The 17,181-nt window shown below is 35.1% G+C and overlaps 1 protein-coding gene and 1 long non-coding RNA gene across 4 annotated transcripts in view; one reads left to right on the forward strand and one right to left on the reverse strand.

Moving 5' to 3' along the window:
• The first annotated feature begins 741 nt into the window (after positions 1–741).
• Positions 742–17,181, forward strand: part of LOC311080373 (RAS guanyl-releasing protein 2) — a 37,401-nt gene continuing 20,961 nt past the window's right edge. For both annotated transcript variants that reach the window (XM_084110318.1, XM_084110319.1), the window contains exon 1: positions 742–1,141. The gene's annotated coding sequence lies outside the window, so the exon portion shown is untranslated. The remainder of the gene's footprint in view (positions 1,142–17,181) is intronic.
• On the reverse strand, positions 5,813–8,631 carry LOC311080374. 2 transcript variants are annotated; one of them, XR_014605569.1, is made up of 6 exons: positions 8,414–8,631; positions 7,837–7,909; positions 7,664–7,737; positions 7,489–7,568; positions 7,026–7,135; positions 5,813–6,185 (listed from the first exon to the last, which is right to left on the reverse strand). It is a non-coding gene; the product is annotated as an uncharacterized lncRNA (long non-coding RNA). The 2 variants fall into 2 exon arrangements; XR_014605570.1 differs by lacking the exon at positions 8,414–8,631 and having other exon boundaries at positions 7,837–7,963.

A 17,181-nucleotide genomic window follows, 5' to 3' on the forward strand; every position in this document is an offset into this window, starting at 1 on the left:
TCGCATTTATTTTATTTAAATAGTTTTGCTTATTTTTATAGTTAAGGTTTATAGCATAATGTATGTGTCATATGTGTGTAATGCTGATTGTGTTTTGAGAAAATGTGCGTGTTATTGTGGGCCATCTACAATATTGGCTTATGATGAACTATGATTCATCATGTGGCTTTATGTTAGGCCAAGCGGTTATCTGTACATTTTAAGGTAAAAAAAAAAAAAACCCCACAAAAAAACAATTACAAGTGTTGTAAAACAAATGTAAAATATACAGTCCTAAATATGCTGTATTGTAATACCGGAAACATTGTCAGTATTTTTTTATGGTGAATTTCTGGCAACATCCATTTCTGCTTGTTTTTTTGTTTTTTGTTTTACTGTAAATTTAACTAGCTACAACTTGTTCCAGAATGTCAAGAGAACATTCAAAAGTACTGTAACAATCCCATTATGTTTGCAAAAGGATGCAATTAAATGTTTCCTAAACGTTCGCATTGTAAGACAAAAAACCCTTTATAAAAAAAATAAATAAAAAACCTGGACGTTTTGAACGTTCAGACAAAATTCAGAAATAACATTTTTAGAACTTAAAGGGAACTTTAGCCAAACGTTCTTGAAAATATTTTTGTTAGCTGTGGAGAAAAGTAATTTATTACCCCTCTGTCATTCTTAATCGGTGTGTGTGACAGACCTCTGACAGGAGAGGGCGAGATTTCATTAAAAACAGTCAACAGGTGAGACACCCTACCAAAATCGATGCCTTATAGTGGGACGCCGCCTTAATGCAGTGCTCGTCGATCTCGCCCTCTAGTGCGCGACTAATGGACCGCCTTTACATGCATTCAGCTCCAGAATCAAGGAGTGATTGCTTCACACACGCGCGGCACACACACCCATTCAGATCTTCGCTCTCCGCGTTCGTGTGCGCGCTCCTTGTAAATCTCCAACCTTGTGGAATCGAATAGGAAGACACTTGTGGCACAAGAGCGATGAGGATCAGTGCGCATAGGACGCTGTTTGTGTTCATCAGACCGTAAAAATATTTAAATATATGATTATTTACTAAACGGATCTCCAAACTTTCAAAAAGCCGCCCGATGTGGACAGATGTGCTGATCCAGTTCTGAAGCAGCCGATCATCAAGGTGAGTGGGCACTGTTAGTTTGATTGGATGTCGGTGCGCGCGCGCAGCGCACTGCGTTGTTTGGGGGGTTTGAACTCATTTCTGTTATTACGCATTATGCAAAACAAGGCATATAAGCACAGAGTCTGACAGAGGCGCGTTAACATCAGAGAGAGAGAGAGAAGCTTATTTCATGCCTTGCGGTTATTGTTTAGTTACATACTGACAGTTCTGTTGGTCTATTTTGCATTTTCCGTAAGCTCTTCTTAACACCCTGTGTGGTGCAATGCTGAGAAATTGTTTAAGAAAGCTTCTCTAAGCTGTTTTGATTTTAAAGGAATGTTTTACCGTAAAATTTAAATTCTGTCATCGTTTACTCACCCTGATGTTGTTTCAAACCTCTCTGCATTTCTTTCTATAATGGAACATCTTTCATGCTATGAAAGTCAGTGGGGTCCAAACATCTTTTTCTTTCTGTGGAAGAAAGAAATGCATACGGTTTGGAATGATATGAGGGTGAGTCAATATATATGTATATATATATATATATATATATATATATATATATATATATATATATATATATATATATAGGATTTTAATTTGGGGGGGAACTAACTGTTTAAGTATTACTATACAATGTTTTCTCTGTCACAGTGATGATGAAGACTGAGACAATAAACACTTCCAAAAAAGCTTATAGATTTAAAAATGTATATGACTTCTCATGACATTACCATCAAATGAGGCATTGCTAACCTTTTCCACGAGTACTGAGACTACAGGCAGACTGGTCAGATGGTTTCCCTTCCCTTTTGCACTGTAATGGATGTTTTTGGGGTAGATTTGAAAGGCCATGGCAGGACATTGGTCACTCACTGTTATAATGGCATGATCAACTACTGCCGGATCACTGGGGAAGACATGATTTAGACCTGTCTAGTACTGAATAATCCAACATAGGATCATTGGAAAACTGCACCTCTACCTACATTTATACATGTACCAAAAAGGTACATACAATTCATACAAAAAACAAAAACAGAAACACTAGTGACAGTAAACAACAACAACAACTTTTATTCTTTTTCATACAAAGTATGATTACTGGGGCACAATACTATGTTATTATGACCTCAGAATGCTTTTAACATAGTGCATGATTTGTAAACTAAAGGCCCCGATATACTCACGGTAAAGTTCTTTTTCATTCTTCACATTCATGAAATTTGAAATACATGACCAGCAGTATACTGTTATATCCCATTGACGGCCATAGTATGGAAGAAAAAAAAATACAATGGAAGTCAGTGAGGCCCATCAACTGTTTGGTTACCCATATTCTTCAAAATATCTTCTTTTGTGTTTAGCAGAAGAACGAAATTCATACAGGTTTGGACCGACTTGAGGGTAAATGATGACAGAATTTTAATTTTGGGGAATTTTCAACTATCCCTTTAACCTTCTAGCACTACTCACCGGAAATTTTTAATTGCGAAATGTGCAAGAAGCAACATATTTTCATTTTGCAGAAATTTAGCCACAGGCATGTTTTTCCAATGAGCGTGGGTTGAAATAATCATGGGTAACTAACTAAATCAGTCTCACTGGCAGTTTGAAGAGTTATTATCTCTAAATAGAGCAGAGAAATAACATACTGACCTGGGGAAAATCAATCCCACAGCCCAGAGAGCGAGAAGCAAAGAAAAAGAGATAGTTGAAAAGTATAATGTTCACTAATAAAGACTTAAAAGGAATAGTTGTGGTATTTATTCAGACCTATAAGTGGAAAAACTAGGGCCTGAATTAAGAAAGAAAGCTGAAATATGTAATATAAATGGACACCTGCTATTGTGAAATATGCACATATTTATCTCTGTCAGACTATAGAGACACAGAAAACAACAGCATATTGGAGATGAAAGCTGGATTAAGCTCAAGATTTTAAAAAAAGAACGCTGCAGAGCTTTTTTTAGACAAAACATATGCAGAGAGGAGGTTTGCAAGAAATGACTCACGAGAAGAATGATGCAATTGGTGAAATGTTTTACAGGAGAAAAGTTGTCTGAATTTTCAGTCTATCAGTGTCACTTTATTTATTGGTTCAAAAGCAGTGCGGGTCAATTGCTATACTAGTTCAATTAAGGCATGACTGTAGTGGGCGTTTAATTCACAAACTGTTTTGTGATGAAACCTCATCCTCTTCTGTCAAGGGTCTTTCACATTCACTGGTTAAGAATGGCAGATTTTCACAATACACACACATACTGCACTTTGTTATTCTTCTATATATTTGAATTAAAGTATTTTAAAAGAATATACTTAATTGCAAATTGAATGTAATGTTTCCGGACACATAATTGTGAGTTATTTGCATTTAAATGAAAATGTAATATATTAAATGCAGTGAGCTAAACTTGAGTGTTTTTTAAGCTTTAGTACATCTTTATATGTAGTTTCATAATATTTTCTTTGAAATGTAGGTAAAGTGTACAGTTGCATGTACATTATAATCTAAATTAATTTATGCTAAACTAAAATGTACTTTAATGTCGTTTCTATTGAAACTTGAACCTCACCAATTGCCTCCTATATGCAAATGAAAAGTAGTACTAGTTGGATTTCTAGTTTTTAAACTATGTTAACCTCATTAGTAAAACATGACTGCTTTGAGTGGTTCATAACATTTTGTGTTCTGTTCTTGAGCGTTTATGGGGATCACCTTTTGCCAAACTATACTCAGGAAGTGTTGAGGTCTACACGAAGATGCAGTTATGCAAACTCTCACACGCGTTTGCATCCATGCAACATGCACACAGACATACATTAGCAAATAACAAATGACTATAACTGTATAGTCATATTAGTCTTATTACATATCTATATGACTGTATTAGCAAATAACTGATGCAATACCAGTCTGCACGTTGCTACAGAAAGTTTACAACAATTTTAACAGTGTGTGCTATTCATGAAATACTCACAGACACACTGACATGCAAATATTTCTCTCTGCATGTCTAATCTTGACCATTTAGGGCCGTATACAGCCTGGCTCTGGTAGTGAGCCTAGGCCTATGACATGACTTATTAAAAACAGGAAACACAGCATGACCCCTTCTACTGTCAAGTCAGATAAACAGGAAGTCCATGTGTTTAAGAGAGTGTACTGTGAATGTTTTAGTGTTGTCTGTACCTAATTTCTACTGGGACAAGAATAAGAGAGAGATGTGCATGAGCATGTGTATGTTGGGTTTCCATGTTGTATGGGGACTTTCAATAGACATAATGATTATTATACTGTACAAACTGTATATTCTTTCCCATAACCCTAAACACAAGGCTCACAGAAAACTTTCTTGCATATTTACATAAAAAAAAAAAAAAAAAAAAAATTAGTATGATTTATAAGCCGTTTCAAAAAGATCAAGGTAAACATTTCTGGATAGTACGATCTTTGCAGGGACATTTGGTGCCCATAACGTAAGGTTTACCAGGACCACACACACACACATAAAGAGAGTTTCTCATTGTGTGAGAGAGAGAGAGTTCTGTTAATTTGCATAACTGATTTGATAGTGCTGCATTGTGTTGCTGCTGAAAGATGGACAGAAAATAGGAGAGAGAAAAACAAGTCTTCCTGTCTGCTTATTCAGTTAACCAGAATTTTACAGTAACCACAGCGGCAAGCACGTTTGACTCTCTCTCTCTCTCTCTCTCTCTCTCTCTCTCTCTCTCTCTCTCTCTCTCTCTTCAGTTTTAGGTTTAGTGTGGTTTATTGGCATGACTTCACTAAAAACTGCACATTTGTACTGTCTTAACATTTGTAGCACAGCTGTGTGCAATGAGAAACTGTGAAACATGTCAATAAAGTAAAAAAAAAAAAAAAAACACCCCAAAAGGAATGTGATCATTTTATGGATTTAGTAAATAATTTGGTTTAATTTATTTTTAATTGGAATAAAATGTTATGAATTCATCAGCTCGTAAACATACTGCCGAACTAACCGTTAAACACAAAAGTTTTATGCCATCATTTAAGAGATTTCTCCTTATGAGCCAGAGATACAAGCGCGCAGCCATCTTTCGAATATTTTCTATGAACTTGCTTTGTACACAGCAAAATCAGCAGTGCTAATTCAACACCTATAGAGTTAAATTCAACACTTTAAAAGTGTCTATATTGGTCCACACTAGATCGAGTTAAAACTACACTTTTCAAAGTGTTAAATATTTAACACTATGATAGAGTTGCAGCAACTCTCTAAATAGTTAACTTTTAACACTAGTCAACACTGGTTAGTGTTGAATTTACCCAACACCAGTGCGTAGTGTCAAAATTTAACACCAAATGTGTGTTTTTCTTTCAACACTACCGAGTTGTTGCCATATTAACACTACATAGGATGTAAAGTTTAACATAAAATGCAACTCTTGTAGAATTGATCTGTATTGATTTGTAATACTATTGGGAATCAATTTATACATTTCAGGAGTGTTAAATTTGACTCAAAATGAGTTTGTATTTATGAGATTTGCTTTTTGACAAAAGGAAGCATTTAACCTATTGATAACATTGAATGCACATCAAAACAATCCAGAAAGTTAAAATGTAACCTTAGTCTGGGATCATAGTAGAATTCTGTTCATTGTAAAGTTAAAAAATAAAGGCAAAATGCAAACAGTTGTTTTAACAAACTAGTTTTTATTAACGAACAAGTCCCTTTACATCATACATCATAGATTAACTTTTAAAATAAATGAAGGCAAAATATAGCCATTTCTGTCATCAGAATTATGTGAAAGCTGCTCATCAAATGGTCTATCTAATACTTCAAGTCCTGTACATGTCAGTGAATGTAAGTCATGTGTCAGTGAAGTTGAGTCAATACCTTCGACTCTGCAACAGTACAGCAACAACATTCAACAGATGAAAAACAGTTGCAGGATATGAGTGGATCAGTTGTGTCCAGTTCCTAACAGTAAAGTTCAGTGCATAGTTGTTTCACAGAGCAGGAAAGGCTGTGCAGATCCAACTTTCTCAAAATCCTGGAGTGCTGGTTCCCTAGACAACACAAAACCAGACCATTTACAATTAATACTATTTGTGTTTTATAAATACAGCAAGTTTATGGTGGAAAAAGTTCAATCATCTTAGACTTTCGTGACTAAAACAATAAACTATTTTGGTTAGATTAAGACTTGAATTTACTGATTTCAAAGTAAATTAAAGACTTAATTCATCCAAAAATGTAAATTCCGTCATTAATTATTCACCCTTATGTTGTTCCAAACCAGTAAGAGTTTTGCTCATCTTCGAAACACTTAAGATATTTTTGATAAAATCTAAGAGATTTCTGTCCCTTTATCGACAGCCTATTCAACTCTCACTTCCAAAGCCACAGAGAGGTATAAAGGAAATCATAAGTAATCAATGTGACTCAAGTGATTTAATCTCAATTTTTTTTATGAAGCAACAAGAGTGCTTTGTTTAAACGAAAAAACAACAACAAAAAAACTCAACTTCATTTACAAATTATTAATCTTCGATACACGCTCACTTAACAACGCATGTTGGAAATTTATATTTTATAAATTAAGTCGTAAATGTTTTGTTGCTGCAAACACAGCACTTGCGTAGTTTAATAAAATGTATGTTAAACCACTGGAGTCGCATGGAGTACTTTAATGATGTACCTTTACACCTTTCTGGGGCTTGAACGTGGTATTTGCGTGGACAGTCAATGGAGGGACAGGAAGCTCTCAGATTTCATTAAAAATATCCTCATTTGTGTTGTGAAGATGAAAGAAAGTCTTACATGTTTGGAACGAGATGAGGGTAAGTAATGACATAATTTCCATTTGTAGGTGAACTAACCCTTTAGGAATAAATTTAGACACGCACCTTAAGAAATCTCACTAAATAGTCAGCTGACGGAAGAATCTTCGTTCCCTTCTTGTGGCTTTGTGATGTTGGAGGCAGGTGATGGGCAGAGATTTCCCAATCAGTTGAGTCTAAAATTAAAAAGCAAGAAAACATCTACCTGTCAAATCATGAAAACAATTGGTTTGAAAACTAATTTTATTTAAGTAAAATGAAAAAAGGGGGAAAAAATACTTTTGTAAAGTAATTTGACTGGACAAATTCAAAAGGAGTGTTATGAAACACAAAAAATCTAGTTATACCAAATAGCAACAAAGCTATGATTATTTTTATGTTTAAGCACATTATCTCATATGTTATCTGTAAAATCTGACCCTCACCAGGTTCTAGTCCGTAAAATAGTCTGTATTTGCACATCACAAATATTGTCATAAAACAAAATAACATTATAAAATACGTATTGTAAATGAGTTAAAACACTTACTCTGTGTTTTCACCGTTAAAAGCAAACTCCGTGTCTGCACTGCGTCACGAGTCAAAGAAGATGCAGGGCATAACGTTAGTCTGTGAGAAAGGTTTAGGCACGCACATCACATAAATATTGTTATAAAATAATATAATGCCAATACATGTTGTAAATTAGGTTAAAAAACCCTTACTTTCGGTGTTGTTCCTGTTAACGTTACAAGCAAATCTCCTCGTCGTCAGCTCCGTATTGAGTCAAAGATGTCTCCTTTGAGAAAGGTTTCGGCTCGTTTAAGCACGCAGAGCATTTAAATTTCTCTATCAATATGTTATAAAATACATATTGTAAATTAGATAAAACACTTACTTTTGTCGTTTCTCTGTTTAAAAGCAACCTCATCCTGGTCTGCTCCGCATCGCGCGTCAACGAAAATGCCTTTCTGAGAACGGTTTAGCCGTTCACAGCACATAAATATTGTAATAAAACAATATAATGTAATAAAATGCATATATAAATGCGATAAAACACTTAATATCTGCGTTTTCCCTCCTCGTATGCCTTGCATCGCGAGTCAAAGAAAATGGCGTCTGTGGAAAAAGTTTCAGGTCGTTTCGTCGCGCCCAGCGCGTAAATGTCCCGGATGTAACTAATAACACTCGCTCGGTGTAAATTTAGTAACTCTACGTATTTTCACCAGCCAGAGTTTGCGGTTTACACTAGCAGTGTTAATCCCTTGAAATTCAACACCAGAAAATTTACTCTAAGAGTCCTTAACACCAGGATTTCAACACTGGAGATTTTGCTGTGTATATTTCTCTGGCATCGCTGTCGAAGAGTAAATAGCTGTTGAAGTGGAACCTATTGTAGAGTTAAGGAAAGTTATCATGAATATTGTAACATTTTAAGCGGATGTCATAACGTCAGTAAATCCGTAAGATCTTACCTTCACTCTGTGGAAATACAAACTGGAAGACAGAATACAACGAGCGCAGATAAGGTTTTGGCATAATTGGTTCTTTAAAATTTTACTTAAAAATTTAACGAAAATTGTACTGCCAAAGCATTTGCAGCATAAGTGTGCAATAAAAAAATTCTGCAGTGTAAAATGAAGTGAAATAGCAATACTGTGAAAAAACAAGTAATTTATTCTCTGTGAAATACATACATAAACATTAACTTCCGCCTTTTGTTAAGCTGTCAAACTGTTCCATTTTCAGGGCTACAGGAAGCATCTGCACTGAGATAGAACGACCAACAGAGAACATTCCCTCTATCTTTCCTACACACACAGACAAAGCAGCCTGGTCTTATTGTATCAATACGTAACATTTGTAGGTGCAAAACGTACATTTTTGTTTGAATAGATGCTGAAATGTACAATATGGACATACTGACAACATTTAAACGTAAACATTATTTTACGTATTTACAGCTAAAGAAATACAAATTCTTTATGAATGTTTTACTTCATTAAGATATTTGTCCACAAACTTTTACCACTTTTATAGGTAAATTGTAGATTTCTTAACCCTACCCCCAAACTCTTTTGTAAGTTGTTCATACGTAAATAATTTGCATTTTAGTGCTGTCTATATTGTACATTTCATTGTGTATGAAAACGTAATTAAATGTACGTGTGGTAGAACCACACTTTACTCCAAAAGAGTCGATTCCTCGACACTTAATGGCCCTAGTGTCGGAGTCGACTCTGGCACAGGAATCGACTCTCGTTGTCGACTATGGTGATGTGTTTGAAATCACTCAATCATTTATAATAATATATATTTGACCAAGGCTTTTTCTCGTGGCTTTTCCCTCTATAAAATTAAGTATTGGGAACAACTAGGAAACAATGGTTATACTCATCATTTCAAAGTTAAGTAACCTCTTAACTGGACTAATTTGGCCAGTCAATATTACACACTTAAAGGCTATTTTCGACACAAAGCCATAAGTGTGTAATAATGTTGGCAATCTTGTATTCTTATGGTTAACCCTGTTTTGAAATGAAGTAAATGGAGCAATTGGAGCCAATTCCATTGAATCATGATGTGGGAGCTGGGAATAATAAGTCGTAAAATCTAACACCCCTAGTAAAAATACACATGAATACTCATGAGATCACGTTGGACAGAGAGCCACAAGATTCACACATACATGTTTACATACACCCTCATAATGTGATTATAATGATATTTAGACAACTTTACCTCATGTAAACATGAAACAGTTTAGACTTTGAACAGTTTGTAATGTTCAAATTGATGTGATTAAGCTCATAATCGTAGCAACCATGATCTTAGTGTATGCTGATTTTAATAGCAATAAACAGACATGTGAAGTGTGCATGTGCTTGAGACTTACATGGATGACATTGCATTTGAAGTAAGACTAAAACAGTGACCAGTAACACACCTACTGTATGAGAGTTCATCATTTGTGCTGTGCATTGGGATATGTGAATTATGGTGGTAAAAAATAACTGCAATTCTGCAAAACTGCAAGGAGGTTTCTATAAAAAAATGTTTACTTCAGAAGGAAACGGCAAAGTGACCAAAAGGACAATCATAACAGATCTTCCCACATAAAGCCCATGTTTGTACATGGCTTGAAAACTGCAAAAATCAAGGGTCAAGGACACTATTTAATGGCAGAACAGACACGAGTTCTCTACATCTCCTGCTCTGTAACAAGACACCAGCATAATAGCCGTCTCTATTCAAATTAATGCATGGCTTGGATTAACTGTACAGCTATTGTAAGCCTCCAATAAAATTATGAATAATATGTTCTCAATGAGTAAAATCAAATGTGCCCATTATTATAGGCTACACTTATTATTGTTATTATTATTATTATTATATTCAGATTAATATAAAATAATGATACATTTTATTGAATTATTATTGCTCACACAAACATACACACACTACCCACACTAAATGCAATAAAATTGTCAGATTCTGTCTGCAAAATTGGCTTGAGGGTGAGAGAAAACACCTGTACATCCACATGACTAAATGTGACACATTACAAAAATAGCTGTTTCCTGCAACACAGTGGTCTCTATTGTGGTCCAAACAGCCGCAGACAAAAAGTAAGCTCATTTTCACTCACTGTTTAGAGATGCTGCTTCTTTTGTTCATGTTTCTTATAGGGTAGAGTGGGGGAAAAGTGTGACATCTCTGATGCAAGAAAATGATTACTACCCTTGAATGTCTTGCTCCAAATAAAAGCTTAAAGAATTATAGAGATTGACAAAATATCCCTGCTTTTACTGAGAATTATTTTAAAGTCCCCCTGTGGTGAAAATCGAGGTTGTAATATCATTTATATGTCTATGTTGTGTTTTCAATATGCTTTAAGACAAACCACGTATAAATTCATAAGTCAACACCATTGCACCAGCACTTGAAGTTGGAAGCACTTCGACTCGGCGCAGTAAAAAGTCACGCTTGAAAAATCCTCTCCCTCTCACTTCTGTTATTAGAATCAACATGACTTTTTACTGCGCCGAGTCGAAGTTCTCCCGAGTCCCAAGTGCTGTTCCGCCATACATTATAGTTACTGTATCCTTTTTACCCGCTTAGAAAAACGGCACGTTTTATTTTGTGTCACCATACTTGGTCGTGTAACTACTCGTGTAACTGTATTTAAATATGGAAAACGTGGAGGTGTTTGGTCACTTCTAACTTCATCTGTTTGGTACCTAATGAATGAACTGAGCTATGCTAAGTGCTATCAAAGTGACGCCGCGCCAGAGCGATTGAGTGCACGCACTGAGACGAGAGAGGTATGTATCAACTCGTCTTAGTTAAGGGAATAACATAGTTTAATATGAAAAAACGGTGAAGTATCCCTTTAAGGAAAAATGCTTGAATATGTCATTTTGGTGATCAAAGATGAGTTTAATGGGATAAATTGTTTGACTACAGGGGGACTTTAAGATGTATATTAAAACCCTATTATTGCTTTGCTGTTCTTTGCAGTGGGTGATGCTTTGAACATCAGCAAAAATACTGTTTGCAGAATTGTGTACCATTATAATTCTAGTTTATATATATAGTTTATATTATTCAGTCATAATTTTAGTGTAATGATTAAGGGCTTTTAGATTGCTTGTCTTTGTTTTCCTGTTTTATTGTTCTATGTTCTCGATTGTCATTAGTTACCATGGTTATTAATTTTAGGATTAATTATATCACACCTGTTTGCATTTGAGTTTGTTATCTTGTGTTTTTAACCCCTTCAGTTCATTTAGGGTATGTTTACACGACACCATTTTCGTGTCATAACGTAATAACGTAAAACTTTTTTATGCGTTTTGGCCATTCATTTACACTACAAAGGCATTTTGGGGGTCTGAAAATGCAAGCTTTTGAAAACGGGTTTCAAAGTGCAAATGATTGTTGAAAATGATAACTGGAGCTACAGTCTGTGGTCTGGAGCTGTGTGCTGTTGGCAACTAACAACGAACTCTTGTTTGTAAATATTGTTTGTAAATACTGTGTGTTATTTTTTTTGTACTTCCTTGTCATTCGTTTATCATCTGCGCTTTATTTTTTGTGAAGCATAATTTTGTTGTGCTTCTGCTATGATAAACAGACATTCACTCTTGGATTGTGTGCGCAACGGAGGGTGGTGAGCGTTATTGTTAGTGCACTCGACTCGCATGCTGGGGGATCGGGGTTCGAGGCTGATTCGGAGCAGGGTGGTTAGGATTGGAGAGTGAGTTTTGGAGGCGGAGCAATGAAGAGAGGGGTGTGTTTGTCTGGGTTGATTTCAAATATCAATAATGTCCAACAGTGTTTTTGAAATACAGCTCACCCCCCTTTTGAGCATAGATCTAAACTTAAATGGTTGCAATTCATGAATTCTTTGAAATGCAGAACTAAGGTTGGTCTTTTTTTAAATACGATAATCAGCAGATTATTGCAGAAGTGAAAGCGTAAAAAGTTCTAGAAGTTTATGTTTACTGTAAAGCAAATCTATATTTTGAAAGTCTGCCTACATGTATATATTAAAGATATATATTTTACAAAATAATTTGGACTCTAAAATTTCATTGGATAAATAGGATTATACCTAATTTATGATAATTACTAAAATATGTGATACGGAATATGCAGAGCTAGGGATCTCTATAAACCTAGTGATCTAGGTCAGTCACAAAAATAAAATAAATGTAATATAATACAAAAATAAAATATATCATATATCTTTATTTTTTTACTATCTGTGCACTGTTGTCTTCTCTGTGCACTGGAAAGCTTTCTTCTGTCACCAAAACAAATTCCTTGGGTGTGCAAACATACTTGGCAATAAATCTCTTTCTAATTCTGACTCTGAAATACGGATAATCTCTTCATTTTCTGCAGAGAAATGAATCATGTTTCACATGATTGGCTGTTCACACATTTATATCTTCAAGCACTGCAGTGTTAATCATAAATCCAGAGTTGAAAGAGACAGTTACAGCACTATATTATATAAAGTAGCAAGCACTGTGAAACCACTAATCCGATCTAACTTAAGTTAGATTTGTTTCATTTTGTCAACTTGAAACCCTGAGTTTGGAGTCATGAATTTGTTGTACAACACATATACCATTCCTCTAAATAGCATATGGAGTCTCTCACTTCACTTTCTCCCTGTTTTTTTTCTCCACTGAGGTTTCTTTAGGTGAGACCATGATCTAACTTTGACAACAAAGATGAAACATCCAATAATGAGAATGAGATTAACAGTTACATCATCAGTGAGTGTTGAGCTATCATTGCTTTACCTTCAGTGACTGATAATATCACACTCGTATGCGTATCTGAAAGACAGCTTCTGTGTGAGCAATGTTATTTCCTTCTCTAATGAGTGATGTGGGTCTGATTAGATCAACATTTTTATTGTACAGTCACGAGAGAGAGAGAGAGAGAGAGAGAGAGAGAGAGAGAGAGAGAGAATGAAATAAAGAAAGACAGATGATGTTGTATTCATATTTGAAGGTACTCTCTCTCTCTCTCTCTCTCCCTCTCTCTCTCTCTCTCTCAAAACGCAGTCAGACTTCATTCTGTTAGGTTAGATACATCTTTCAACCCCTGCGCAGTCAGGACACACACTCTGCAGGAGGGACTGAAATATTCAAAACACCTCTGCCATAAAACATCGGACAAACACACACACACACTCACTCATAATCTTCGATTAAATCGCTGTGAGGATCAATAGTTCTAGGGTTCTGTCACCAAGCAACAGAAGCTTCAAAAAACAGCTGCTTACAGACGATCACACACACATACACATTCACACACACACACACACACACACATGCATGAGTGTTTAAATCCTCATGAGCATCAGAGACAGATGACAAACAAGAAAACTGTTTGATTCAGAAATGCATGTCTATAATGCAAAAAGTGTATAGTTATCAAATCAAAAAATAAACTTGCATAGCTATATGAAATTGACATAAAACCCATTATGTTTATAATTGTATGTATCCATTATGAGTTTGATGCCAATACATGTTCTCAGTAAACTACTATAGTTGACCTTTTCAGATGAAGGGTGAGTTTGACATATTTACATATGGCATGTTAACATATTGCTTGTTTGTCCTTAAAAAAAAAAAAAACACTTGGTCTTGTCTTTTAGGACATGTGTTTGATTTAAGGCCTATCCACCTTTTAACTTTCACCCCATGATGCTTTGCACGAATAATGGGAGTAACTTCCATTAAACTGTAAACAATCAACGAAAGGTTTGCTCTATGAACGCAATAATAAGCATTTTTAAAAACTGGGTATAATGGGATGACATTATTCTAATCACCCTTTTTCAGCCATTGAACATTAAAATTGTAAGCATTAACAAATTACTACAACAAAGCACCCCAAAAGCTTGATTATTTTCACAGCAATATTACAGATGTAATGTATAAATATCACTGTAATGTCTGTATGTAATATGTTTCCTTATTACACGGCTCTGTGGAATACTTGATTCTGATTGGTCAATCGCACCATCCGGTAGTATGTTATTCCCAGATAACGACCGCTGAAAACAGATAACACCGGCTCATCCGGGTCACTGAAGTCAGCAGCGCTATACGCTTGCTAGGTCAATTTTTTTTCTTCGTGGAAGTTTTGCATTTGGTGAACTAATAAAATATTAAAACTCAGTCAAATCAATATTTTGTGTACAGTTATTTAATTATGCCATCCAGTATCGTGGACTCACTCTCTCTTGTTTAATACAGCAGTTGCTGCCATTTTGTGACTATTGTTTTGTACACTGTTGGATTATAAAATACAAACAGGTCCGATTTTAAAACAATCTGAAATCAATATCTCTTTTCTCCATAATTATTTATGTGGCGAAATGCTGTGTAATAGATGGACATTTAAGAGATACGGTATACAGTCATATGGTTTGAACTTCTCTCTCCGCGGAAGCTTTGCGTTTAAAGACCTAATCAAGTATATATTTGTATAGCGCTTTTCACAATACAGATTGTATCAAAGCAGCTTCACAGTATTAAAATAAAATAATACAACAAAGTTTGTTTCTAGTGGAATTTATTGATTGATAGAATAAAATTAAATATCCCCAAAATATCCCCAACTGAGCAAGCCAAAGGCAACAGTGGCAAGGAACCGAAAAACTCCATCAAGTGACCTAATAAAATATTTCATCAATATTTTGTGTCTAATTATTTACTTGTGTGGCAAGTAGCCGTGTAATAAGGTGATGAGGATTTGCATCAGCCTGAAGGGGTTTACTTACTTAATCAAAAATGTTCATTAATTGGAACATTGAGTGATAATATTTCAAAGTGATTCTGTCTTTTTAACCTACAATAAATAGTTTACTTGCTTTAGAAACGTTCCAGTAAACACTGCTAATTGGGATTAGATGTGAAAAGTGAAGCCAATCACATTTTAAAGCATCCGTGTGAAAACAAACCTGGAAAGAGACGTGAGCATTTGGGGAGAAAAACAAGAGATTCTTAGTGCATTCCAGTGAATTATTCATGGGATATATCATCGGGAGAGCAGACCACAAATGCCCAGCATGTTTTGTTTTCGTACTGTATACAGCGGAATTCAAAGGAAAAAAAAAAGAAAATAATCAGGAGGATAAGAATGCAGCGACTGAAAATAGATCTTGCCAGATATATTCTTGTTACACTAAAATACCAATTGTTACGTTATTCTCCTGAAGTCTGAACATAAAACATGAATAAAATTGTACAGCTCATTCAAACAAACTGACGGATATGGATTGTTAGTAGCACAACCGTATAATTTGAAATGATTTGTTTCAGTCTTTTTGAGTGGTCCCATGATCAAAAACACTCGTTAGGAAAACGGTGGATTGGTTTACGGTTAGTCAGTTAATAGCGGTCTGTGAACGGTTATAGAAATTTGCAACACAGAACAGAAGTCAAATGGACATTTTTTTTGTGGGGTTTCAGTAGGCAGACTTTAGCAGTTCAGTTAGAGGTGATCCAACTCACACACGTCCTAAACACACATCTACTGACTGTTCTAAGAGTCTCTTTTGTATGGAGACTATTTCTCTTTTCTTCTGTTTGCATATCCTTCTTTCCCTCACCTTGTCACTCCATCTGTTCCTTGCCCTGCACTCGTTTTCTCAGCACTGCGGCTTTTCTGCTAAAACTATTATTCTCTTCTCTCTCTCTATGAGGGCTGTAATTGTAAGTGTCCACCCACATCTCTGCAGTCTACACACGCACATATTCACCATACAATGAGATCCTATATAAAACACGCTTCATGTAGCTTAATGGAGGCTTGTGTGTGTGTGTGTGTGTGTGTGTGTGTGTGTGTGTGTGTGCGTGCGTGCGTGTGTATGTGTGTGTGTGTTTGTGTGGCCATGTATCATTACCCAAGATTGGTTGCACTACTGTCTACAAGAAAGCAGATTTTCCATGTATATTCTGGGGTGTCTGTCAAACAGAGTACTGAGGCTAAATTAGCCAGCCAGAGCTCAAATACATTTGGTTTGCATGGAAAGTGAAATGGCTTGTTGTTTGAAATATTTTAGATGTTCCTCTTATTAAACTACACTGAAAAAAGGGTTATTAAAATGATAACGTCTAAATTAGCTGGTTTTATTCAAGTCAAAAATATTATTTAATATTGCGGAAATACATTATTTAATATATCCTAAATATTTAAGCAACCTGAATACATTGATTTATACAAACAAAATATATTTGTATGGGCTTTATCAAGTAAGAAATAGCTCTTTATGGTAACAATTGCAGGTTACAGCTTTTTACTGTTTATATTGTTTTGTGAATTGTTTTATGTGTACATTTGTGCATTTTGTTTATGTGGAATTCTCTGTACATTATAAAACATCCTGTTATTTTTACAGAACAAAAAACTGGCAGCTGTTAACTGCCAGAATATTTCTGTAAAAAAATGTAAATTCTGAAAACTGTAATTTACAAAAAATGTAAATAAAAACAAATTACATTTTAAACCAGTAAATCGAACAATGCTTTTATGCTGCATTTGCAAGGTCACACTGCTAGTAAAATCTGTTTTGTACTTTTTACATCCACCATTATAAAGAATAAAGAGAAAGACACATGATGACGTTCATCTGTAAAAAATGATGGTGATTTTAACGGTAAAAGACCAGTTTAAAAAAAAAAACAACAACAACAGAAATTTTCCGTAC

Source organism: Abramis brama, assembly GCF_963993115.1.
Source record: "Abramis brama genome assembly, chromosome: 3".
NCBI lineage: Eukaryota > Metazoa > Chordata > Actinopteri > Cypriniformes > Leuciscidae > Abramis > Abramis brama.